This window comes from Eulemur rufifrons, chromosome 5, assembly GCF_041146395.1.
Source record: "Eulemur rufifrons isolate Redbay chromosome 5, OSU_ERuf_1, whole genome shotgun sequence".
Taxonomy (NCBI): Eukaryota; Metazoa; Chordata; class Mammalia; order Primates; family Lemuridae; genus Eulemur; species Eulemur rufifrons.
Genome location: NC_090987.1, coordinates 39,707,951 through 39,735,022, shown reverse-complemented (window position 1 = coordinate 39,735,022; position 27,072 = coordinate 39,707,951). Strand labels below are relative to the sequence as shown.

The 27,072-nt window shown below is 36.2% G+C and overlaps 1 protein-coding gene and 1 non-coding gene across 5 annotated transcripts in view; one reads left to right on the top strand and one right to left on the bottom strand.

The window, feature by feature from the left end:
- The window catches only part of OSBPL1A (oxysterol binding protein like 1A), a 187,203-nt gene that overhangs the window by 30,186 nt on the left and 129,945 nt on the right, over nt 1-27,072 (bottom strand). The gene's annotated exons all lie outside the window — the stretch shown is intronic.
- Nucleotides 21,500-21,603, top strand: LOC138383532 (U6 spliceosomal RNA). Its single transcript, XR_011233600.1, has one exon. It is a non-coding gene; the product is annotated as a U6 spliceosomal RNA (small nuclear RNA).

The following is a 27,072-nucleotide window of genomic DNA, read 5'->3' as shown; positions in this document are numbered from 1 at the left end:
GGTGGCTGCCAGGGGCAGAAGCTGTGTGGCCGGGACACGCAGCACATCAGAGTCAGGCCGGGCAGGCAGGGAGCCGACCCCCCTTCCACAGACCAGAACGGCAGCGCCCCGGGGGCTGGGGGCCGTGTAAGAACTACCCAGACCAACTTTCTAAAACACTGTTATAAGTTTTCCAGTTGCCTTCTGAAATACAGCCGTGTAACTAAAACGCTAAAGAAAATATTAAAAAATTGTCTTCTAAAGAACCTCTAAATTAGTTCATTTCAATTGTATAAGTTAATAAAATTTTAAGTTTTAAAATAAATAGTACTATTTTTTAAATCCTCCATGGTGGAATTCTTCTGGTTTCTTTCTCTGTTTTAGGAACACACACTGCTCATTTGGCAGATGTGTCATCTAGCCGATCTGCTGGGGAAGTGGCCACAGATGGCGTTTAAATCACTTGCCCCCAACCCGAGACTATCGATCTCCGTGACACAGACCATGGATACCAGGGATAAGAATCCCCGCCGTTATCTGCCATTTGCACGTACAACACAGCTTTAGAGGAGTATATAAATTAAATTTTCCATCTCGTGTCTACAGAAAAGTCCACCAGAAATACAACATACCTAGGAGGTTGTGAGCCTGAAATAAGCTCTGTGAAGAGTGAATGAGGGCTGCCATTCCCCCCAGCAAATGCTTACGTTAAAGGTATAGGTTTGCGCTACCATTCCAATTAAAAGCAAGAATAGCAGAAAGGCAAGAAAAGTAATAAATATCTTGGAAGCATTTCTTGGAGGCAGAAGATAAGAGACATCCAAGCTTTGTAATTATTCTCAGTTTGGAAATTGTCCCAGGATTGCCAGCTAAGAGTCCCACTCAGGAATATCCTATGCTCACATCTGCATAAAACTTTTCGTGATGGTTTATGAAAATGTAATAATTATGCATTTATGAGGAGGCCAGAGTATGCACAACATTAATTATCTATCCTGAACACAACCAGAAAGCCGAGATAGGATTCCGAAAGGCAAGCGGCCATCAGGAGCCCACGTCGTGTCCTCGTGAAGGACACGCAGAGCCAAGCGCTCACCCTCATTGCACAGGGACCACACTGTGCGGTAAATTGATCAGAAGCAGCAAGAGACACGGCGGCCTGCAGCCCGTGCACCACGCAGAAGCCGTGCTTTAGTAAACGCCCTCAGGCTTGCTGACCACAGTCTAAGTCCATAGTGTAGGGCTGCCAAAGAGACAGCGAGGACAGCAGCTACAGCATCCCCAAGGGCAAGTGGAGCTGGGATTCAGATCCAGGTGCCACTTTTGAAAGGCACCTGAATACCCCCACTTAGGAGGACTGGGTAGGGGTAAACGGAGGTGTCTGGAAAGCCCCTCTTACAAGCAATGGCAAGGGAAGTGTGGAGCCCAGGGAAACAAAAGAAGCTGGAGTCTGGGGGCCAGGGGGCTAGACAGAGGTCTTTCAGCCCAGAGGTCTTGGAGCACCCGGGGGAGGGGCCTGGGATGGCAGGAGTAGCGACCACAGCCCCAGGGCCCCCAGAGGCTGTGCACCTCTGCCTGCCACATTTTTCTCCACAGCAACATGTGACAGTCTCCTGCTTATTTATTGACCACACCCCCCCAAAGGAGATGTAAACCCCATGAGAACTCAGGTTTTATCTCCTGCTGTAGCCCTGCTGCCTAGGACAATGGCTAACATGGAGTAGGAGTTTAAGTATTTGTTGAATGAACTCTGAAATTTATAAGGCCCATTAGCAGATATTATCTCCTTCATAAAGAATCTGGTTTATTCTGTGCTACTCAAGAAAGTAGGACTAGCACTACTGGTGACAGTTTATATTAGGATGGCTAATATAAAGACCTGTCTTACAATGAATTCTAAAACAGGAGTTGAGAGATTCTTCTTAAGGAAGCATTTCAGAGCATGGAAGGATCTAGAGGCTGGAGGATCCTGTCAATCAGGGCACACCAAAGTATTCCAGCACTGGGTGGGAGGCTGGTCTACCCAGCTGGGTCGGGGATGCTGCGGACCATCCTAGGAGGACCGACACAGCCCCCACGGCAAAGAATTATCCAGCCCCGAATGTCAACAGTGCCAAGGCTGAGAAACCCAGCCAGAGAAATACAATGAGACCTTCATATATAAATTTCAGATTTTGTAATAGCCACATTAAGAAAGAGTAAAGGAATAAGATGATTTGTAGTAATATATTTAACCCAATGTATCTAAAATATTAGCATTTCAACATTTAATCAATACAAAAATTATTGAGGTATTCTGTATACTTGTTTCCACATTGTCTTCAAAATCTAGTGTATATTTTACACCTTCAGAGCACATCTTAATTTAGCTACTAAATTTAACAGTTAATGTGAAATCTAGACTTAAAGTTGCATTTAATGGAAGAACATTTTATACTGCTTCATTTTACAATTTATATTAACTAAAATTAAATAAAAGTAAAAATTTAGTTTCTCAGTCACATAGCCAGATTTCAAGTGCTCAAAAGCCATATGTGGCCAGTGGCTACTGTACTGGACATAACGAATCTCTGTAATTATTTCTGAAAACAAAAGGAGTGCATTGTTTGAAGAGTATAGGGAAGGGACAAAAACCTGCTCAAGAACAGGAATCTAAAGTCAATGACAGACAAAAAACAGTCCACAGCCTAATCTTCAAGAAAGTGCTAAATCTTCTGCAGTGTTAAGGAAGCAGAGGGAATAGGGTAAATGTTTAAATTAGGCAGCAGATTAAATTTTTAAAAAATAATTTGTATTGCAAAGGATATGTTTCTATATTTAAAAATGTCACTCCCTCTACCAGGAAAAGAGAGAGAGAGAGAATTCTCTAACGATGCCGGATGGTGGGGTTACTCCAGAACAGAGAGCAGTAATCAGAATCCTTGGGCTGAAAGCACAGACCAGTTGTTCTCGTGCCGTGGAGTTTATCTGAGGGTCATTCTCCTGCATTCTATGCTTCCTTTTTCTCTTTACACAGAGAGAAAACACCCTGTACCAGGGACTGGCAGTGATATGCCCTGATTCTATTTTCAACCATACAGATGACATTATGACTATCTAGACAACACAATAACTGGTTTTTAAGTGAAAAGTCTCCTCACAGTTGTTTTATCTCTGTGATATAAATGGCTCCACTTTTTAGCCCACCATTTTTTCCCAGTGTTCTAAACAGACCTCAGGATTGAACCAAATTAATTTATGATAACAAATGCTGTTCTTGAATCCCGCTTGTTCAGAAAAAGCACAAGATCAAGAGATCACTATCCCCCAAATCTTTAAGTTTTCTGGGCCTTGAGTATGGGCATGCTATATCTTACTAAATACTGTTATACCTGGGGAGGTCATCTTTTTCATGGCGGATATAAAAGAACCAGGATGGGAACCAGAGCATGAGTGCACACTTTGCTACTGCCTAGCTGTGAAACCTGGGGCAAATCTTCCACATTGAGGCTATGCAGCTATACAATTCATCTTTTTTTCTGGAGTAACTATTAATAGAATAGAACCTTTTTTTGGCAGCTAAATCTATACTAAGAAAAATAATGTCCAGGACGATTAAAGTCTCTTGGAAATGAAGGTTCAGTTTCTTACCTATGTCAGTTTTAAAGAATTTTAAAATTTTTTTGTTATTTTTATAAAGTACAAATATCCTAAGATAAAAACATTCATTGTTATTGGTGACATCATCTGCCTACTAAATTATCTTTTCATTTTGTAGATGCTCTTTGTAGATTATAAATATTTTATTCACCACCTACATTATAGATAACTTTTTATCAACTCCAGCATTGTTTTGGTTATTCCGTTCATAGTGTGATTCGCCAAACCAAACCTATCTACTCGGGAAGACCATACACATTATTCTCATAATGTATATGTGAAACAAATGAACAGCTTTCAGCTTTCCCAGGGGACAAGATAAAAACATTATTCTATTAAACAGTTACTCCAGGAAAAAAGGTACATCTCTTAAATCACAAAGTTTGGTAATCTCATGCTTAAATTTTTAGAAATTCAAGTTCTATGTCAAAACCAAGAACATATACCAGAACAACAATCTTCTCAAGCATATACTAAATGATAGTAAATAATTAAATGGGGGGAAAAAAGTATATGGTTATTTTTCAAATTACAAAATAATACATTTTCATATAACAAATGAAACAACCCACAAGCTAGTCCTCTCCCGTCCCGTCCATGCCAACAGTGACAGCATATACACTCCTTCCCACTCCTTTCCCTTTGTACAACAAGCAGATACAAGTAGATATGTTCCTATCGAACTATTACCCTACAGGTCACATTGCTTTTTCACTAAATAGTATATCAAGGACACCCCCTTCAAGTTGACAGATAGAGGTGTACCTATCTTTCCTTCTTTCTAATACCTTCAGGCCCATGTACACATACATGTAACTTTATGTAAGTATCATGTCATGCATGCTAGTTTTGTTTTCAATGTAGTCTTTTCCCCTTTTTGTTCTTTTTGCTTGTCACCCCACATCCCCACCACTGTACTGCCCTAGGACTCATGTTTAAAAGCTCATCTCTCTGTCTATACCTTTCTACATGTTCCCAAATAGCCACATATGGAGCACGCACACGTGCACACATGAAGGGGCTTTCAGACTTTAATATTCCAAAATAAAGTACTAATTATACACACTTCTCTATGGTTTGCTTTTTAATACTGCATGGAAATGTGAAGTCAAATGGTAAACTAATTCTTGTAATGAATGTATAAGACTGCTATATATCAAAATTCATTTTGCCATTCTCCATGAAAGGCATTCATCATTTTTGTTCTTTTGCCAAAACAAACAAAAACATCTCAGTACATTATATCCTTATTTAAATCTGATGCTTTCACTTCTATGGCATACAGTACTAGGGATAAAGTTGCTGGGTCAAAAAGTATCTCTAATTTTACATTTCCATAGATGCTCCTAGATTGCTTGAGGGCAAGGTTTAATAATTTCATATCTCCTTGGCAACCTATGAGGGCACTCTTCTTCCCACATCTCTACTAGTGTCAACGGGTGATCTTGTGCTTTTAAGGTTTGTCAGTCTGATTTCCAAGTGCAATGCTACATTGTTACTTTGTTTTTCCTTGACTACTAGTGAGTTAGAAATATCTTTTCATATGCTTAATGATTTACACATCTGTAACTTGTCTATTTATATCATTTATACCACTATGGGGTTTCTTCTGTCTTTTGATAAGAATTTTTTGTATACGATAGATATTAATCCTTTGGCACTTAGATTGCAAATAGTACCATTTGCAAGTTAAAAAAAAGCTTTTACAAATATGTCTTTTAAAAAGTTTTTCCATATAGAACTATATATAAAAGTTTTAGCTTTTTAAAATGATGTTCCAATCCTTTGTGACCAAAATAGACACGTATATCTCAAGCTCACATCTCTACATAAAAACAGCTAGGTCCACTGAAGGCGTTTTCCTTGTTTGCTCATCTTGGGCCACTTGTGACTCTAAGTCTCCTGTCCTCTATGCCTTTCATAAACAGGGCCTGTGAAGTCGCCGTGCTCCCTTTCTTATAAGACACAAGAGCTCTCTCTTAATACTTACTTCTCTTACCCATGCTTCTAGGAATCTTAATAGTCTACATTTTTATTTAGCTTCATTCTGGTTTCTATCTCATTTTAAAAGACCTTGATCATTTATGCTTCAAGGAAGACAGGAAAAGTTCAGGAGTCTTTTTAAAATGTGACACTTTCACAAATGCTGTGCCAACAAAATAGCCCTGGGCTAACTTTAAATGGGTTCTGCCAAGATGAAGTGAGTGAATACTAATGGCTAACATTTAGTGAGTGTTGACTCCATTGTACACCCTGTTAATCACTTAATGTGCATCAACTCATTTAATCCTCAAAGTAATCCTATAAATTAATCACTTATTGAATAATTTGTCCATGGTCACAAATTTAATGAGTGGTAGAACTGGGATTTGTTAACTCCAAAGCCTTAGTGCCCAGCTTTGAGAGGTCTGACTGCCACTTACTGTGTGAAACTTGAGCAAGTACCTGCCGAATTATTCCAAGCCTCAGTGTTTCTACTTAGAAAATGACAATACCAGTATTTTACATGGCCATGGTGGGGCCCCAGGAAATAATGCATAGAGAGCAGGGTTCATTAAACTTTGGGTCTCATTCACTGTAGTTTGCAAACTCAATTTGATGGTTAATATTATATAGCCAGCATTTTAAAAAATGAAATAGAATAATACATCTAGCAAGGGTAGATATTGTTAATGAAAAATTTGTTCCAATAATACACCTCCTTCGCACATATGTGTATATTATGTGGTCAAATATAAATTTTTTTTTTAATATATAGGACCTGGTCAGTGATGCAAAACATTCAGCCCAGTGGCTGGCAGGTAGAAAACGTTCAAATAAAGTAGAAGTTAGTGTTACTGTTATTATTAATTATTTCAGGGAAAACTATCTCATCTTCCCAAGTTGTTAAAGATTTAAAACTACTACTATAATACTTCTAGTGGGGGTGGCGTGGGGGGGAATGTTAAAGATTATTTAAGCAACAATTATGGACAAGGCACAATGAAGCAACTTGGGAGGGACACTCTGACTTGGACAATTCCATCCAAATAACATTTTTCTTTTTTTTTTTTTTTTTTGTTGAGACAGAGTCTCACTTTGTTGCCCAGGCTAGAGTGAGTGCCGTGGCGTCAGCTTAGCTCACAGCAACCTCAGACTCCTCGGCTTAAGCGATCCTACTGCCTCAGCCTCCCGAGTAGCTGGGACTACAGGCATGCGCCACTATGCCCGGCTAATTTTTTCTATATAGATTTTTAGTTGTCCATATAATGTCTTTCTATTTTTAGTAGAGACGGGGTCTCGCTCAGGCTGGTCTCGAACTCCTGACCTTGAGCAATCCACCCGCCTCGGCCTCCCAGAGTGCTAGGATTACAGGCGTGAGCCACCGCGCCCGGCCAAATAACATTTTTCAATTAAGAAATAGTGAAAGACTAATCTTAAGAAATCCCAAATTTAATTGTACTGTGCTTTAAACATTCCATTGGCATTATAGATGGACCCGAGGGTCTTCTGCTCCCCAGCACATCCTCAGGAGAAGGCTGTGAGCATGGCTTCTCCACTCAGCCTTCTCTTCTGCACCTAGGCTTGGGAAATAATCTCAAACCCACCCAGGTTGTCAGCCATGGGATTTTAAAAGCAACTCCAATGTTCTAATTTAGAACAATGAAATTAGCTGGTTCTGCTCTCCTTAAATTTTACCATTCTCTATTTTTCCTATCTTCATTCATTCCCTCTGCTATTTTTGTACACATCTGCCACTCACTAGACTGTAATCCCCCCTGAGGTTAGGGATCCTGGCTTATTCTCCTCTGCGTCTTTTCATGGTACAGAGTATTTTGCATATGACAGGTGCTTAATGTTTTAAAATAAATGGTTTTACCTTATGTGTCTTAAGGTAAAATGGAGCCAACAAAAGAAAAAACAGTGAAAAAAATGAGAGATGTGGATAAGTAGCAAGTGAGGTATGATGAACACAATAATCATTTTCTATCTCTAAGCCATTTCTTTAGAAAGTATTTTCAAAAGCAACCTCTTTAACACACATTGTCACTAGTACTTACCAAATAAACGTTTACGCTATGAAATATTCTGCAGGAATGATAATTTCAGTAGCAGAATATTCATTTGGATATTTAGAAAAGCAAAAGACAAACTCATTCTTATCTCTGATTCAAGATCAAAATAATGAACTAAAAATCCAAGAAAATTATTTCATAGGCAGATTTCAATACATTCATAAATATTGAAAATTTATATGTATATATGTGTATTGCATTATGTATGTTTTGTACTTATGTGTGTATACCTATTTGCAGCTATTAGACACTTACCACCTCTCTTCTCAACTACCAGAATTCTTCCCCTTCCCCTCAAATCCTTCCTTCTACAAGTTCCAATTTAAATATAATCCTTACCTGTGTGTGCAGATTTGGTAAACGAAAACTTTTCAAGGTATAAAACCCACTGGTAAAATTAAGTACACAGTCAAACTCATAATACTCTATTATCATACTTGTGGTGTGCAATTCACTCATAACTGTAGTAAGAGGCCCAAAAGACAAATCTATCAAACACAATAATAGGTACAGCCACTTGTTAAGAGATAGGTAACAGAAAAACATATAAATTGAGATTAATTAAAAGTCAAAATGCAAGGGGGATGGGCTTAAAGTGGAGAATATTTTTGTGGTTTCTGCCTTTGCTGGTTTCTATGCTTTTATTTGTAATCTAAAATAAGTTGTCACCTCTTTAAAATAAATTGTTTTATCTACAAGATGTTTTTGGTAAGCCTCATGGTAACTAGACTGCAAAAACCTATAACAGAGTCACTAAAAATAAAAAGCAACAAATTAAAAACGTATTACCAGAGATAATCACTTAATCACAAAGAAAGAGAGGAATAAAGAAGAAAGGAAGAGGAGTCTCAAAACAACCAAGAAACAAGAAAAATGACAGTAGTAAGTCTTTATCAATAATAACACTAAATGTAAATGGACACAATTCTCCAACTAAAAGGTACAGAGTGGCTCAATGCATAAAGAAACAAGATCCAATCATATGCTGCTGACAAGAAACTCACTTCACCTATAAAGACACACAGGGATGGAAATGTCCCTTTCTTTTCTGTCATTTAATTCATTTGGTATTCTTGGTAAAAGAAAACTTTTCAAGGTATAAAACCCACTGGAAAAATTAAGTACACAAACCCAGAATACTCTATTACCATACTTGTGGTGTGCAATTCACTCATAACTGTAGTTATGAGTGAAGGAGTAGAAAAAGATTTTACATGCAACTGGAAACCAAAAAAGAGGAGTAGCTGTGTTTATATCAGACAAAATAGATCACAAATCAAAGACTACAACAAAAAGACAAAGAAGGTCACTATATCATGACAAAAGGGTCAATTCAGCAAGAGGACATAACAATTATAAATATCTATGCACTCAACACCGGAGCCCCGAAGTATATAAAGCAAACATCAATTGATCTAAGAGAGAGAAAGACTGCAATACAATAATGTGTAGGAGGCTTTAACACCCCAATCTCAGTAATGGACAGATAATCCAGAGGAAAAAATCAACAAAGAAATGGCAGAGTTAAAGTACACACTAAATCTAATAAGCCTAAACTGACATTACAGAACATTTCACCCAACTGTTGCAGAATACATAGTCTTTTCATCAGCATATGGAACATTCTCCAAAATAGACATCTTAGGCCACTAAAGTTTAAACTTGAATTTTTAAAAACAGAAATCATATCACATATCTTTTCTGACTATAATGGAATAAAACTAGAAGTCAACAAGAGGAACCTTGGAAAATACAGAAACAGGTGGAAATTGAACAACATGCTCCTTAACGACCAATGGGTCAATGAAGAAATTAAGAAGGAAATTTAAAAATTTCTTGAAACAAATGAAAATGAAAATACAATGTACCAAAATCTATGGAATATGGCAAAAGCAGTCTAAAAGGGACGTTTACAGCAATAAATGCTTATAACAAAAAAGTAGAAAGACTTCAAATAAACAACCAAATAATATACCTCAAGGAACTAGAAAAACAACAACCAAACACAAAATTAGGAGAAGGAAATAAATAATAAAAATGAGAGCAGAAATAAATGAAATTGAGATTAAAAAAAAAAACCTAGAAGATTAAGATCAATGAAAAGTTGGTTTTTGAAAAGATAAGCAAAATCAACAAATCCTTAGTTAGACTAAGAAAAAAAAAGAAAGACTCAATTAAATAAAATCAGAAACAAAAAAGGAGACATAACAACTGAGATCTCAGAAATACAAAGAACCATTAAAGACAATTGTGAACAACTATACATGGCAACAAATTGGAAAACCTAGAAGAAATGGATAAATTCCTGGACACATACCACCTATCAAGATTGAACCATAAAGAAACAGAAAACCTCAACAAACCAGTAATGAATAATGAGGCTGAGGCCATAATAAAAAGTCCCCCATCAAAGAAAAGCTCAGGACCTAATGGATTGACTGCTAAGTTCTGCAAAACATTTAAAGAAGAACAATACCAACCCTACTCACAGTCTTCAAAGAAAAGTGAAAAGGAAGGAATACTTCCAAACTCATTCTACCAGGCCAGCATTACTCTGATACCAAAACTAGAAAAGGACACAAAAAAAGAAACTACAGACCAATATACCTGATGAACAGAAATGCAAAAATCCTCAACAAAATACTAGAAAACCGAATCTAACAACACATTAAAAAGATCAACATGATCAAGAAGGATTCATCCCAGGGATGCAATGACAATGCAACATACTCAAATCAATAAACATAATATACTACATTAACATAATCAAAACCAAAAATGATTTAGATAGGTGTCAAAAAAAAAGCACTTGATAAAATTCAACATCCCTTATGATAAAGGCCCTCATCAAAATGGGTACAGAAGGAACATACCTCAAAATAATAAAAGCCATATACGACAAACCCACAGCTAACATCATACTGAATGGGGAAAAACTAACGGCCTTTCCTGTAAGGACTGAAACAAGACAAGGATGCCCACTTTTACAACTATTATTAATATAATACTGGAAATCCTGGCCAGAGCAATTAGGCAAGAGAAACAAATAAAGGGTATCCAAATCAGAAAGGAAGAAGTCAAATTAGCCTTGTTCACAGAGCACATGATCTTAAAAACCTGAAGACTCCACCAAAAAATTGTTAGAACTCATAATGAATTCAGTAAAATTGCAGGGAAAAAAATCAACTAATCAAAAAAATTAGTACCATTTGTATACATCAATGGTGAACAATCTGAAAAAGAAATCAAGAAAGCAATCCCATTTACAACAACTACAAGAAATATAAAATACCTAAGAATCAATCTAACCAAAGAAATGAAAGGTCTACACAAGGAAAACTATAAAACTCTGAGGAAAGAAATATTAATAGAAGAGGAAACCAAAAGATGAAAAGATATCCCAAGCTAATGGATGGGAAAAATTACATAGTTAGAATGACAATACTACCCAAAGCAATTTACAGAGTCAATGTAATCCCTATCAAAATACCAGTGACATTCTTCATAGAAATAGAAAAAAAAAAAAAAATTCTAAAATTTTGGGTCACAAAAGACCCTGAATAGCCAAAGCAACCCTGAGCAAAAAGAACAAAGCTGGAGGCATCACACTATGTAACTTCAAAATTTACTACAAATCTATAGTAACCAAAACAGCATGGTACTGGCATAAAAACAGACACATAGACCAATGAAACAGAATAGACAACCCAGATACAAATCTATGCATTTACAAAAGTGTCAAGAACATAGAATGGGGAAAGAACAATCTTTTCAATAAATGGTGCTGGGGGGTAGGTGTGGTGGCTCACACCCATAATCCCAGCACTTTGGGAGGCTGAGGAGACAGGAGGATCACTTGAGGCCAGGAGTTCAAGATCAGCCCCGGCAACATGAGACCCTGTCTCTTTAAAAGAAAAAAAAGAAGAACATTTATAACAGCATTTTTATTCATAAGTCCGAACTGGAAACAACTCCAATTCCATCAATAGGAGTACAGCTAAGCAAACTGGCATATTCAAACAAGGGCATACCACTCACCAATAAAAAGGAATGAGCACTGATATACACAATGGGGATGAATCGCAAAAACATTATGCTGCATGATTAAGGCCAGACTCAAAAAGAGTACATGCTGTACATGGTTCCATTTACAATGCAGTTCAAGAATAGATAAGACCAGCTTAGGACAGAAATCACAACAGTGGCTGTCTATGGAGAGTGGGGACCAACTGAAGGGCAGAGGAACTTTCTGGAGTGATGGAAATGTACTTCATCTTAATTGGGATGTTAGTTACATGGGTGTGCACACTTGCCAAAACTCACCAAATTATATATTCAAATTCTGTTAACTTCACTGCATATAAATTATACTTCAACAAAGAAACAAATGAAAAGAAACTATAAAGCAATTTGTTGATCAGCATTTCTAAAACTTTTTGGTCTCCAATATCAATTTAACTCTTAAAAATTATTGAAGACTCCAAAGAGTGAGTTTTCTTTTAATGGGGGTTATATCTATTGCTATTCACCAAATTTTAAAAAACTGAAAAAAAAAAATTTACTTAATTCATTTAATATCAGTAAAACCAATGTTAACCTAAATAACATTTTTATGAAAAATGACTGTACTTTCCAGAACAAAAATAACTTAGAAGAGTCTCACATTTCTGCAATCTCTTTAGTATCTGGATTAAAGAAGATAATTGGATTCTCGTAACTGCTTCTGCATTCAATCCATGATCTCATACATCATGTAGTCTCTAGAAACTTCACTGTACATTTATAAGTGAATGATACAAAAAAGGCAACTGTCTTAGTAATATTATGAAAACTGTTTTAACCTTGTGGTCTCCTGAAAGAGACTTGGGGACTCCCCCCAGGGGTCCACAGACTCCACTTTCTAGAACCACTGGTATATGCCGTGGCAGAGAGCACTCCCTTTTCCTAGTATTTCTTTAAGAAACCTTGGAACAAGGCAGTTTTTTAAAAAATCCATTTATTTAACAAATATTGACTGCATTTCAACTACTATGATTGATTTTGAGGCTATTAGAAAGCCGGATAAACAAAATATCCAAGAATGTTTACAATTGAGGTACTTCTGTTTCAAAATATTATTTCATTTCTGGAATGTGATTTAAAATTTTAAAACACTGGCAGCTCTTCAGCTAAGTGGGCTTAAAGATATTCAAAATCAGTAAGATATTTTGAAACCAATATAATCTTATTTTAATAAGATAAAATTCAAAAATTTCAACCAAAACCCATCTTTAGTAGTTCAGCTGACTGCCTGAAAGATGAATATGATTTTTCATTTTATCTTAACATTTAAATCTGGGAGTAAAACCAGTTTCTTTGGCCATGCAACACACAGAATTTCAGCTTAAATTGATGCAGTCTGATTTCATCATTATGAAAATACAACCAGGGAAAATAATGTTTGCCCTCCAAAGTTTGGTAAGACTTCACAGTCTCAAAAATACTATTATTCCTGTTATATAATATTAATTAAAATCTTAGTTGTGATATATGTGAGGATTTAAGCTCTTCAAAGTATCTTATATATGAAATATTTGATAGGTTTAATGTACTGAAATCAACAAAGTGCATAAAATTTACCTATACAATTAAATTCCTAAAATTTGCCTATCCCCATTTCAACAGAAGCAGAGCTTGGGCTGCTCTTAAAAAGAGACCATATCACTGAAAACTCTTTTCTTGCATAATTGATATTGTAATGTACCCTCTACCTAGTTTCAGATTTGAATTTAGATAACCATAGGAATCACAGAGTTCTCTCTACATATCTGGAATGCCATTTGAAGCCACGTATAAACCAGCACTATAACTTACAGCTGAGTCAGACATGAAGGTGATAAGGTTGGCTCAACAGCTAAGGATTTAACCTGCTCTTAGACATCTTCAACTAAAAGTAGCCCAGAGCCTTAGAAGCAGGTCAGTACAAGGCTCAGAGCTCCAAGACCAGTCATATGCCTTTTTAATTACGCACGTTTTAAAAATCCAATGACTTGTTTTCCTACTTTAAGTTTAATAATTTGATGTAATTATCTGGTATTACTATTTGATTTTGCTATATATTTTGATAATTTGAGGTTATTTTTCATTTTTTATCTTTTAGATCATACATTTATAGTCTATCACTTAATAAATCTAGCTCTGCACAGAAAGACGTTAGGGTGATTTTAGTTGTTTTACAAGAGGTTTTACTTGTTTTTAATAAGTTAAAACTGTATTTATAAAATTTTAAACTGATTTTCATGGTGGACTTCTAAAAGTTGGAATTCACTGTCAAACTTCAGGGACACAGTAAATTTCCTACTTATGTTAGTTTATCACTGCATTAACAGAAAAGTTTATAGGAACCATCACATTTCAAAGCCAAAATCTACCAATGAGAAAATACCTCTGACCCAATCTTTGGGTTTAGAAAGATGTCACTTTGAGCAGCTGGACCCCCTCAGTGTTAGGCCTCCTTCATAGTGTTCAACAGAGTTGGGAGGAAGGAAGATGACAGAAAGGCAGACCTTAACCTAGGAACAGGGTCACTATTCTTTGCTCACCCTTATCTCTAAGAGTAACTAAGGTTTCACGCAATGGGTACCAGAATAGACATCGAGTCACCAAAATGAAGTGAAAAGTGAAGACAGCAGATCACAGCTGTTTGGACCTAAAAGAAGTGGTCTTAATGACGGAGAATGCCGAGGAAATGCAGGGCGTGCTGCACAGATCAGAGCCAACCCTTGTCCTTTCTGTTTCACACAAAAGCTTACCTCTTACCTAAGCCTCCTGCAGTGTGGACTGCTAAGGAGCAGAGAGGCATCAAAATGGTGAGCACAAATCTCCCACTAATACCTCTCCACATTTCAAGAAGAATCTGAGGCTGTCTTGCTACTGGTAATTTTGTTGGTGGTGGAAGAGAAAGCAGCCCTTCCTCACTACATTAAAAATGTCTTCAGTTCTATATTGACAAGTCTCCTGTTTCAGAACTTGAATATGCTCCAGCTGGATTAGGCGTCTGGTTGTAGCAGTATGGGGTTGGTGAGACCTATACTTCTCTACTAGAATGCAGGTTTGAATGCCTGATGGAAATTGATTCTTGAATGCAACTCTGGAGCAAGACTGTTTTTAATACACTGTATGTTACCTGGAACACTGCAGACAAGGACTTCAGGTTGGAGAAACAAGGATTTGGGGACTATGCAAAAAAATATGTAATCATAAAAGAAGACACAAAGGGAAGCAGAAATGGGCTGAACAGCAGAAATACGATTCTGCCTCTTTTTGTGGCTCTGAGCTTTCCAAACTTCCCTTTAAAACCACACTTACTTTTTCAGGATGAATGTAACAATTTGATTGTGATTTGCTTTAGCTAGTTCAACAGGCTGACTTAACTTCCTTTTTAAATGATCTGAGATGCTTCTGACTGCTTACCATCAGGGGAATAGAATTTCTAGAGAGCTGAATTTTTGGTTTCTTCCTGCCCTGGGACAGGACACAGTGTTCTCTAATATGTATGTTAGTTTCCCTTCTGTTTCCTTTCTGACTGCTCTGAGCATAGTAAGATACCTGTATTGCAAAGGACAGCATTCTTCTCCTTTCCTAAAGAAGGTTTTTTTTTTTTTCTGCTGAGAAAGAGTACACAGTGTCCTAAAACACACAATTAGATCCAAGTAGTTTACCTAGCCTTCTGAGATTTTATTTCTAATGAGATAGGTTATGTCAATCATATCCTGAAGGAAAATAGCCCAAAAAAAGCTTAGTTTTTATAAGAATAGTTATTGATGAAAAACACATGATTTCCATGAAAACATTATACCTTTAAATATTCCTTTAGAATATTCTGCTTTGCTAGGAAGTTGGTGGATAAGGGAGATTACAGGAAGAGAAAATGATTTTTTCCTTTAGGATTGTTTAAGGAGAATAAATTTTGTTTGTTCATGTTAATGCAACTGGAAACTTAGAAAGGCCTAGAGGGCAAGTTCCACGTCCATTTTAATTTGTCATAGTGCCCAGCACTGAGCCAGCAACAGATGGGTGCTTAATAAATATTTTGGGACTGCAGTGATGAAAGGTGGCCTTACCAATAACCTACCTAACAGAGGAAAATAACTATCAAATGGAAAGAGAAACTCACAGAGCAACTGCCCCTTGTTTTATTTGAAACTCCTGTGGCCTAACTTATTATCTCCAAGAGTTTTAGTTTCCTCAGCCTTGAAGAGCCGGAAGCGCACAGTAGGGGTGTGAACTCTCTACTCCAACTCTCCGCCTCAGTTTCTGTCACAAACAAATTTCAAGGACTCTGATAAGCCAGCCTCACAGGGAAAAGAGAAAAATAAAGAACACCTGCAACAGCCTGCTAAAGTATAGGGAAAAAAGCCATTTTTACCTTTAAAACCCCAAACAGCTTTTCCTCAGCTGCCCGACATGTCTCCTTCATTTGTGCGCTGTGGCCACTCACTCTCTCTCTCTTGCACACGTGCTCTCTTTATTTGTCAGGAAAGTAAATAAACTTTTTACTTTTATATATCCTAATCTCTGTGTGAGAAATCTTTCTTTGCCCACATAATGAATGTCACACCTTTTCAAGTGTTAATTTTCTGTAAATTATTACATAAAAGACACAAACAAAACTGTATTAATTAAAGACTGGATCAAAGTGTCTTGTATGTCAGAATATGAAGCTCTTTGTCTAAATATGTATCTCTTTGTTATTCTAAACATCTACAAAGATTCTACATCTTAAGAAAAGAACAGAGGCTCTGGAATCAGAAAACCTAGTCTGAATGCAGGTCCTACCATTTGATTGTTTAGGTGACCTTGGGCATGCAAATTAAACTTTCTGTGCCTCAATTTCTTCATCTGTAAAATTGATGCTACAATAATACCCACCTCACCTATAACTCAGAGACATGTTAAGAATCAAAATACAGAGTCTGTGAAAGTACTGTAGAAACACCAATTTATAATCCCAATGCAAGTCATTATTATGTACAATATTGTGAAGAGCTCTGGATCTATAATGTAGTTGGAAACCAGCAACCTTTGAAACCAGACAGACCTGGGCTCGCTCTATCTTGCGGTTGGATTGTGTTTTGTGGGGTACTGCTCATTTTCGAGAAGCAGCTGAAGCTAGGACCATTCAAATGCTCACCAAAGGCATACAGCTACATTAAATCACGTTAAGCCAATGGTTCTCAATCATCTCCTGATCATGGTACACCTTCAGCTACTACAATTTTTGGCAACATACTTAAGGTATTGAAAGACTCAAAATACCAAAGCACAAAAATAAAACAATATTGCAAAGAATCTAAGGTTATCAACTATCAATAGCTGGTTCACCCACAGAAGTCTGTTTTGCTGAGAACTGTTAACTGCTCCAACTGTGTTCTCATGCAGTTTTGCTTTGGCACCGGTATGACGTGTTACTAAAAGCCGGTTGTACCTAACTCTACTACAAATCACGTATTTGCTTAGATCAATGTTCCATCACACAGCATAACAGCATGCATTCCCGGTTATAATCATTTACGTTTTCCACATACATCAGGTGTGGTGGCACTGTTTCCTCAGTGAGAAGCTGTGTGTATAACTAATGTGAGTCACTGTCACAATAATAGGGATTTGGCTTTGAGAATACTTACTGTGGTAAAATGGAAAGTTCGTCTTCAGTTTCAAACCCTGGCTCTACATTGTGCTATATCAACATGACACAATAGCAGGTTATATCCCAGACAATGAGGATATATCGAATTTTATGCAATCAATGTGTTTTGAAAAGAGTTGTGTACAAAAAATTTTTCTCAAGATTGCAAAGGCACAAGGCAACCAATCAGCCAACCTTTATAGGACCCTCTGTGGTTTATAAAAACAATCACTTCCTTAATTTATTTACCTTACAAATTCTTATGATATATGCTGTTTTCTGAAAGAAGAAAAGAGGAAAATTCATCCTGAGGTAACAAGCAAAGCAAATAATACCAAAGAGTTCTATGTCCCCTGAGGCAGTTTTCTACTTTAGGCAAAATTTAGACTGGCACACCTCCAAAGGGAAAGAGATACTTCAATGTATTTGTAGAGCACAAATCCCATCATGTCACCAGAAGTCAAGATGCCCAATTTATGACTTCTTATAAAACGTGGGCAGAGTAAGCAGGTTAAGGCAGACAATTAAAAGATTACGTTATACCAAAAGATATTTCCTAGGCACTCAAAACCTGTGTTCATCAGGGAAGGGGCCTGGGGGGAGAAGTACATCTTCAAATAAATAGAGCAAGATGCCAAAGAATATACATTTTAATAAATATTTAACAGCTTCTTTCTGTTGACATCCTGTGGATTACAAGTGTTTATAAAGCACACTTGAAAAAGAAATTGGATATTTACCTAAGAGATTGAAAAGGTCTAGGGATCAAAAGGAGAAAGTAATGAGACCTCTGTATGGGGAAAGTATTATCAAGGGACCAACGAAGGAATAACAGAGCTTACAGCCTCTAGTCACCTCTTGTTTACATTCTGACAATCTAAGTTTACAACCAGCTTTGCAGAGACCAGCACCCTTTGTATTCTCAATAAAAACAAAAACCATGTTTCAATTTAACCAAACTATGAAATATCCTTATAAAATGTAATGGAAATCAAAGACATTAGGCTTTAAATATAGGGGCAATTTTTTCTTATTTCACATTTACCAAAAGAAAACAGTGTTCTTCTAAGATCAATACTTTCATTTTAGTTACCTCTTTCCAAAATTCCAATTTCAAAGGACAATATAAACTTCCAAAATTCATTCAAAGGCCTTTTCTAAAAGACAAAAACAATTTCATTTACACACTTTTGCTTAAGGTTCATCAGTTTTTGTACTTGTAAGAGTGCCTGACATTTAATGAACTAAAATCACTACAAGTGCTTTGTACACATTATGTCATTTAACTATCATAATGAGCCAACAAGGTAGGTCCTATTATACCCATTTAACAGATGAACAAGTTGAGTTTCAAAGAAATTATAACTTGCCTAAGATCAGAAAAGTGGGATAGTATGGGATTTCAAACCCAAGTGCTCTTAATAACTATACTTTCCTAGTTCACCCATATCTTTTTTCAGAGATATTTATACAGATGTGTACCACAAATCAAGAAACAAAACAGAATTTCCTATTTACTAGTGCCATTATTAAAGCTTTTTAATAAATATATTTCCCACTATGTGGAAAGAATTAGAAATTCTAAGAATTATCTTTCCTTTTGGTAAATCTAGAAAAAATATTTTCAACCCACATTACACAGAAAAAGGTAGTTTTTCTAATGATATTACAGAGCAACTGAAAATTGTTTAAGTTCAATATTCCTATAGAAAAATGGGCAAAGAATATGAGAAGGTCACAAAGAAAGAAATATACATAGGTCTTGAGCATACAAGAAGATGCTCAACCTCCCTCACATCAGAAATGGTCACTCCAAAAGAACAGGGGCTTTGTTTGTTCATTACTGTATCCTCAGCACCTATGGTATCAATTGGGGTTCAACAAGTATTTGTTGAATAAATAATTTGATATACATTTTTAAAAAGCAAGATCAAGAACCATATGTAAGCATTTCTATCATTTGTGCGAAAACATTTTATATGTAATAACAGTGGTTGCATTTGGGTAAAGAAAGGGAGCAGCTAGCTAGCTTAAAAAGTGGGAGTTAAAATTTGCAAAATATACCCCAATATTATGGTTCTACATTTTGAGCCATGGGAATGTATCACCAATTCAGAATTGTAAAAAGAATCATCTCTAAACTAAGCACATACTTATACACACGTGTATGCATTTATTTAAGGGTTGCAAGGGTTAATTAAAATCGGTAAAAGAGCAAGAGACCAAAAGAATTGGAATTAGATTATATAGTCTTAAGTGGAAAAAAGCAAAGCTGTACAGTATCTTTTATCTAAGAAAAAAAAGGAATATTCTATATCTTTGTATTGTTTATATCAAAACCAAAATAATTAGAAAGATTATAAAAAACGGTTACCTCTTAGGGAGGGAGGAAACCACTGTTGAGGGGACAAGGGTGGAAACTAGATTTTTATTTATGTGTGTATATATATGTATAAAAATATATCTTGCTTTGTATTTTTGGATTTTGGAATCATGTAAATATTTTACGTAACTGTAAAAAATTAAATCAAAATGGAAAAAAGGAATCCTAAAACTTGAAAGCAAATGAAACAAATGAACCTGTGTAACGTTAGTAGTTTGACCACATAGAAAGGAACCACTGAAAGTGACTTTCATCAAACACAACATTTGACTGTACGTCTCAGATGAGCTATATTAAAAAAATAAAAGGAACGAAAAAGAAATATAAAACTCTTTTTAACAATCATATTGTAACAGAATTTGTATGTGTGCCTATGTGTATGTGTCGTAAACACACATGTATAAGAATAAAGCAAATAGGTAATTATATTAATGTCACTGGGAACCATGAGATATAAATAGAAGCAAAGGAATTAAAGAAAAAAACCTGAAATCCAAAATTAAACTGGAAATATATTGTTATGAACTAATGAAGTATTTTCTCAAAAAAGGGGGGGGTTTCAACTCTCTCTGATGAAAAGCACTAAAAACAATGGCTAACCCAGTAGCAATGAAGATCCTTACCACTGAGATTGTTAGTTCTAGATATTATTTCCCACTAAAATGAAATATGGCTCTTTAGAGAGAAACAGCTGACTCTGTGTCTGGAGCAGGAAATATACAAGATAAGCCTGAAATATCTCTTCCTATCATAAAGCAAAGCAGCCATCAAAGACAATGGAGTTATTGCATGTAAATTATACCCAAAAAAAAAAAAAATCCAACTAGGTTCCTGTCAAATAGACACAGAAGCCACCATCAAAGGGCTCTCTCTCACCAAAGAGGGGGTTAATTCTATAAAAGATTCAAACAAATCCCATCCATGGGTTCATACATCATCTTTGGAGGATGTTACAGAACCAACATACATATCACTTTGTAAAGATGTAGTGGGAAGCTCTTCTTTATAGAAGAATTCCAGGTAATAAACGTAGAAGGAAAGACAGAATTGAAATATCATTATTTTGTAGTATCTAAGGAAATCGTGGTGCCACACTAAGAAAACAGTGGATGTCGATGATGCTCAAAAACGACTGTTAAAATCATTAGGTGAAAGGGTGTCAGGCACCTTTATCATGGATATATCAGACTGACAATGACTAAGCCCGAAAATTAATCTCAACATTGCAGAAAGAAGGAAAACCAGATGGCATATGCCCTCTGATGTAATAGGAAGTAAACCTACAGCGTGTGTACCTATGAAGCATTTTGTGCTGAAAAATTCAAACCTAAATCTGGCCAAGCCTCTGCATATAAACATCAGTCTACAAGAAATTCAGGTGTAAAAGAACATGTTAAATGACATAAGGAGAATGCAGCCAGCAACATCCTGACTGTGGAATATTCTACAGGACAAATGACCAGGTTTCCCCAACAAAAAAATGGCAAGAAAAAATGGGGGAGGGAAAAAGAAACCTAGAGATCAAAAAAGACTTAAGAGACATGTAAACCAAACGCAATATGTGGAACTTTTGGATTCTTATTATTAAATGACATTTTGGATCTAATTACTAAATGACATTTATGAGAGAATCAGGGAATACTGAATACTAACTGAATACCTGATAATTAAGAAATTATTATTATTTATGTGTGATAATGGTACTGTGGTTTGGTGGGGGGAGAGTCCTAATGTTTTAGAGATACATACTGTGTTATTATTTAAAAGATGAAACAAGTGCTCACTTTGGCAGCACACATACTAAAAGTTGACATGATACAAGAAGATTAGCATGACCTTTGTGCAGGATGACACAAATTCATGAAGTGTTCCATATTTTTAGTAGGAATAAATTCAAGAAATCTATTGTAGAACATGGTGATTACAGTCAATAATATGCTGCATACCTGAAAACCACTGAGAAAGTATATTTATGTGTTCTCACCACAAAAATAAGTACGTGAGGGAATGCATATGTGAATTAGCTCAATTTAGCCATTCCACAATGTATGGTATATGTATTTCAAAACACCATGTTGTACCTCATAAACATTCAATTTTTGTCGATTAAAAAGCTATATCCTAGAAAAAAACAACTAAATGAAATAAAATTATCTTGGATTTGCTTTAAAATTACAGGAGATGGGGAACGAGGGGGGTTTATAGTTGAAACAAAGTTGGTGCATGATAAATGTCGAAGCTGAATGATGGTTATAAAGGGGTCATTACATTCTTCTACTTTGTAGGCATGTTTGAAATCTTCCATGATAAAAAGTTTTAAAATGGGATTATACACCTGAAAATATAATCCTTATTTTTCTTCACACCCCAGGCAAACAACATAAATTCATTAGCTGTTTGCTATTTTGTTAATTCAAGCAAAGCTTTACAGATTATGGCTTTCCTAGAAAACTGTCCTTACCTGCCCACAATAATCATTGATCTAGAATAGATTAGATAAAACAAGCATTTAGAGTCAGGTCAAAGTGTCTCCCCTTCATTTGCTTACAGGATGTTAGACCTGGAAAAGACTTGTCTCAGGGGTTAAGGGGCAGAATAAGCAAGCTGGGCTTGGACTCTGAGCCTCAGCCCCTGCTTCCAAAACAGCAACTTCTCTTTGATCTGCTTTATAAACTAGGGCAGAAAGAGGTGAATGTTCTATGAAAAGATGTCTCATAGTTTTTCTAGGGTGATTCCTGGCAATCAGCTTGGCAACTCAGCCTGGGTTTGTGAAGGTAATTATGAATTTAGACGCTTACTGCCTTTTTTTAAATTCCTGACATACTCCACGTGACCCCATGGCCTAGCAGCTTCTTAGTCCCAGATAAGGTTTATTAAATTTGAACCCTCTTCGCCAGATGACGGGTCCCCACCTGGCAAGTTGGCACTCCCTCTTACTTAGGTGTCCAAATGTATTTTTAGGAGAGACAGATGTCACATGTAATCAGAGTGGCCTGCTGGTTTTTAGTCCTCTGCTCCAGCCACTCAATTTGCCAATCTGTTCCAGGTGTGCCATCTCCACTGGCCTCTGCTGAGGACACCTGCAGTGTCAGGACTGCCAACAGTCTGCCTGCACTGCAGGACTGTGGTGCCCTCGCCCAACCTCCACGCCTCTTATGAGTATCAAGCACCTTCCTTTGCTGCTCCTCTGAAAGTTTCTCATGTCCTGCTCCCTGCTCCCTAAGTCCTCTTCTCTCTGGGGCTAGTTGAGACAGGCTTGTGACCAGCCTGTTAAAGAGCCAGGCTGCTTCTTTTCATTGCAACCCTACACTTCCCAGGGCAAGGAAGCACTCTAGGCAGGGGGTGGGGAGGTATGAGGAGAGCACAGACTCACAGTCTCCAGAACCACTCCTCCCTCCAGCCCACAGCCCTGCCACCTATCTGGCTAATTCTGGGCAGGGCTCTTGCTCTTTCCTGATGGCTCCTCGGTCCTCTGAAAATCAGAGATGTAGGTTAAATGCCCCTGATCACTACATGACAGAAAGGAGGTACCCCAAATTATTTCCTGATAGACAAGGGTGTTTTTCCACCCAGGGCACCAGAGGATCTCTGGGTGGGGTTACTTGCTATTGGCCCTAAGCCCTGACCTAATGAAGTCTGAGCCCAGATCATTTGTCCCCTATCAATAGGGAGTGAGATTTCAAAGCCAAGATAATTTTATTCTAATGATTAAACATGGTCAGAGTTAAATAACTTTTATTTACCACTAAAAATATTTTCTCAATATATTAATAATTTTACTTCCTGGAAGATACTGTCTTAGCTTTTATTTTCAATATTTGTTCAACTTGTCAGTGTATTCCTTGTGTGAATTCTTCATGTGCAGAGATAACTGTTATTATACTCCTCTCCCTTTGGCTACCTAATAATTCAAATCTAAAGTAGTCATGGAGGGTGAATAAAGCTAAGCCATCATCTGCAGTCCTAATGTACCATTTTCAGCAAAATAAACCTTTCAGATTCTTAGCCACATTTACTATAGAAGTCTTTATTCAAGTTAATATGTCAAGTGCAAGTTAATTAGAATGAGATGAAAAAAACACTGTTCCTATATTTCCATTGTTAAGAAATCCCTCCCTATCTCAAAATTGTAAAGGTATTTTATATTTTCCTCTAAAAGTACTTAAGTTTTGTACTTTCACATTTAAGTGTTTGCTTCATCTAGAATTTATATTTGTGTTTATGATATGGGGGTCCATTTTCTTTTTTTCTGTATTAAATGACTATCCAAGCACCATTTACCAAACTATCCACTCTTTCCCTCACTGATCTGCTACACTAACTCTATTACATAAACCAAGTTTATATATGTGAGTCTTTGGGGCTTTTTCTTCCATTCCACAGGTCAGTCTATCCCCAGGACAATTCTGCACTAAAGATTTGTCATCAACCTTGACATGTGGTAGGACAAATGCCTTCCTTTCCTCTGACCTGGTTCTTGAGCAGTATTTGGCTCCTCAAAGTCCTTTGTACTTAAATATACATTTCAGAATCCATTTTCCAATTTTCAAGGAAAAACACGCTGTGATTTTAATTAAAATCACATTGAGTCTACAGATCATTTTGACAGAATATCTTTATGACAATGAATTTTCCTTTTCAATAAGTATTATACTTTTTTGCTAAGATTTATTCCTAGGTATGTGACTTTTTAAAAGCTACTCTAAATATCTTTCTTCCTCCAGTTTTAACTGTACTTTGACTGTTGATATGTACAGAAATGTAATTGGCTGATGTTGTTATATAGCAGCCTTGCCAAACTTTCTTACTTACTCTAATAATTTCTATGGGTTTTCTATGTAGACAAATCATGTCGTCTGTAGATAATGACAATTTTGTTCATTTCTAAATTTTTTGTGTGTGTGATGTCTCTGGCTATGACCCCCACATAATACTGAATAAAAAAGATGAGAGTTTGTTTGCATTATTTCAGGACAGGGAGAAAATAAAAAAGAAAAAAAGAAAAAACAGAAAAAAAAAACGAGAGCAGGCATCATGCCTTATTCCTATTATTCCTGACATGTCTGTTCTAATATATTTCATTATCAAGCAGTTTGTTTGTTGTAACTTTTAACCGAACTAAAGAGGTTCTCTTCTATTTGTGATTTGCTAAGATATTTATTAATCATGAATGACTGTTTAATTTTATGGAAATTATTTTATCTATTAGGTTGACCATATGGTTTTCTTTACTCTTAATATTAATGCTATCAATATAGTGAATAACATTTACAGAATCATAATATGGATCTAGCATTTTCAGATTCTAATTTGTTCTACATTAGTATCTTTTACACTGTATCAGTGACATGGTTGAAATAAACATCTTTACCAAATATAAAAACTTGGGCAAAACTGCTAACAAGTTAGAAGATTAAAGTTCAGAATAAATTTAATAAATTAGGTCCAAGTGTAGAGAACTGCTCCCACGGAACACGACGAAGACAGGAATAAGCTCTATAAATATAAACCTGACTACAGCACGGTGTCAGCTAATTTTCCACAAAGCAACTTGATATTTTTCTGGAAAAAAGTGCCATCAAAATGCAGATAGTAAGATTTTAAAAGCTTCTACATGAAACTTCTGTGCACACATGGTTCCATGGCTAAAAAGAATGGTTGAAAACCCTTGTTCTATTTTGTCAGCAAATTAGTTAAGCTGGGATTTAATATTTTCCACTGTGACTATAATTTGTAAGATTCTCTCTCTTTAAAGACAAAAGTTATAATCCATGTACTTCCCCCGTCTCCCTTTCCAAATAAATGTAAGTGTGTATTTCCCAGATGGCAATTGGTGGTATGGGGTGAGGGGGAAATGCAAAATTTTTATGGAAAAGATACATAAGCAGTAAGTAAATTATTTTTCAATATTAAAGAAAACAAATATATAACAAGGTCGAATACAATTTTCACATGAATTTTAAAGATAAGACACAAGACTTCAAATATACTTCTTGGCCACTTCAGGCTGATCACCTAAATCTTATAGCAACATATGCCTATCTTTCTAAAACATCACCAAAACTACTATCAATACAAATTACTCAATATCAATATAATAATTATCTATCATAAACACAGATTATCCATAATGCAATTTAGGGTGCAGGCAAGAGGGATTTGAATACTTTTTTTCCTATTCTCAAGTTAAACTTTTTAATTATATGTGGCATATGCTCTATTTATTTGATTAGAGAAGAACGTGGTAGGGAAAAAAGAGACAGGCTTTTAAAAAACTCCTACAAAAGCTACTTTTTAAAAATAGGAAATTGTGATGTTTTCCCACATATCAGGCTGTTGACAATTTCCTGAGTTTTCCTCTTTTGCTCTGAATAATTGAAGAATGTTGTATTACATTTATAAGTTTAATAACTTGCATGTCCTTTACTAGTTTCACTTTTCTGGTTACGTCACCACCTGTCGCATTTCTTTGTATTCTTCCTTATATGTCCTGATTTCTTTTTTTTTTTTTTTTTTGAACAATTTCATCTTAACTTTCAGATTTGTACCACTCTGGGTTTGACTTAGAACACAGAATATAGGAATATGGTATAATACAATTCTGTCCAGTGCAAAATAGCCACTGTCATGCTTATAGCACACACACAAAAGGGCAACTGGACCCTGGCAAGCAGTAAAGAAACCCCCCAGCCACAGCAGACGGCAGCATCTAAGCACAGAGCTCATTCTGATATTGATAATTACATTGAATATGCCTGTGCTTCTCTGAACTTCCCGAAGATTTCACCTGTGGTTCCCACCAGATTGGCGTGATGTATGTGTTAAATAAATTAAAGGTTGTCTTCTCTTTAGAGACTGGTAGACCTGCCAGGTTTACTGTTGGGTATTTCATGTCCTGGACAGAATTTAGTCCTGAACTCAAAGAAGCTAACAGCAACTGCAGAGGGATTCAGAAAAGACAGTCACTGCTAGCCACATAATTTGCAACGGCAAACTCCGTCAAAGTATAATCATTAATAAGCACGTCTACAGGACAACATCTAACCCAACAAAAACCTGTTTTTATCTAGTTACTTAAAACTCACTGATCTTTTAAAAGTTCAAACTGAGACATTTTTGTTAATAAGGGGAAAAAAAAACACATAAATCAGAGAAGCGATGCATACATTTTTTCCAGAACAATAGTTGAGACCAGCTGTGGCCAGAATCATGGTGCAGAAATGGGGTTGGGGTTACACTATCTACAAATATCCAACAAACAACTATTTTGTCCAAATTAACCATTAATAACTCCTTACCCAAAAAGTGAATTTAACGACAATGGGATATATCCTTCACTGACAGTCTTA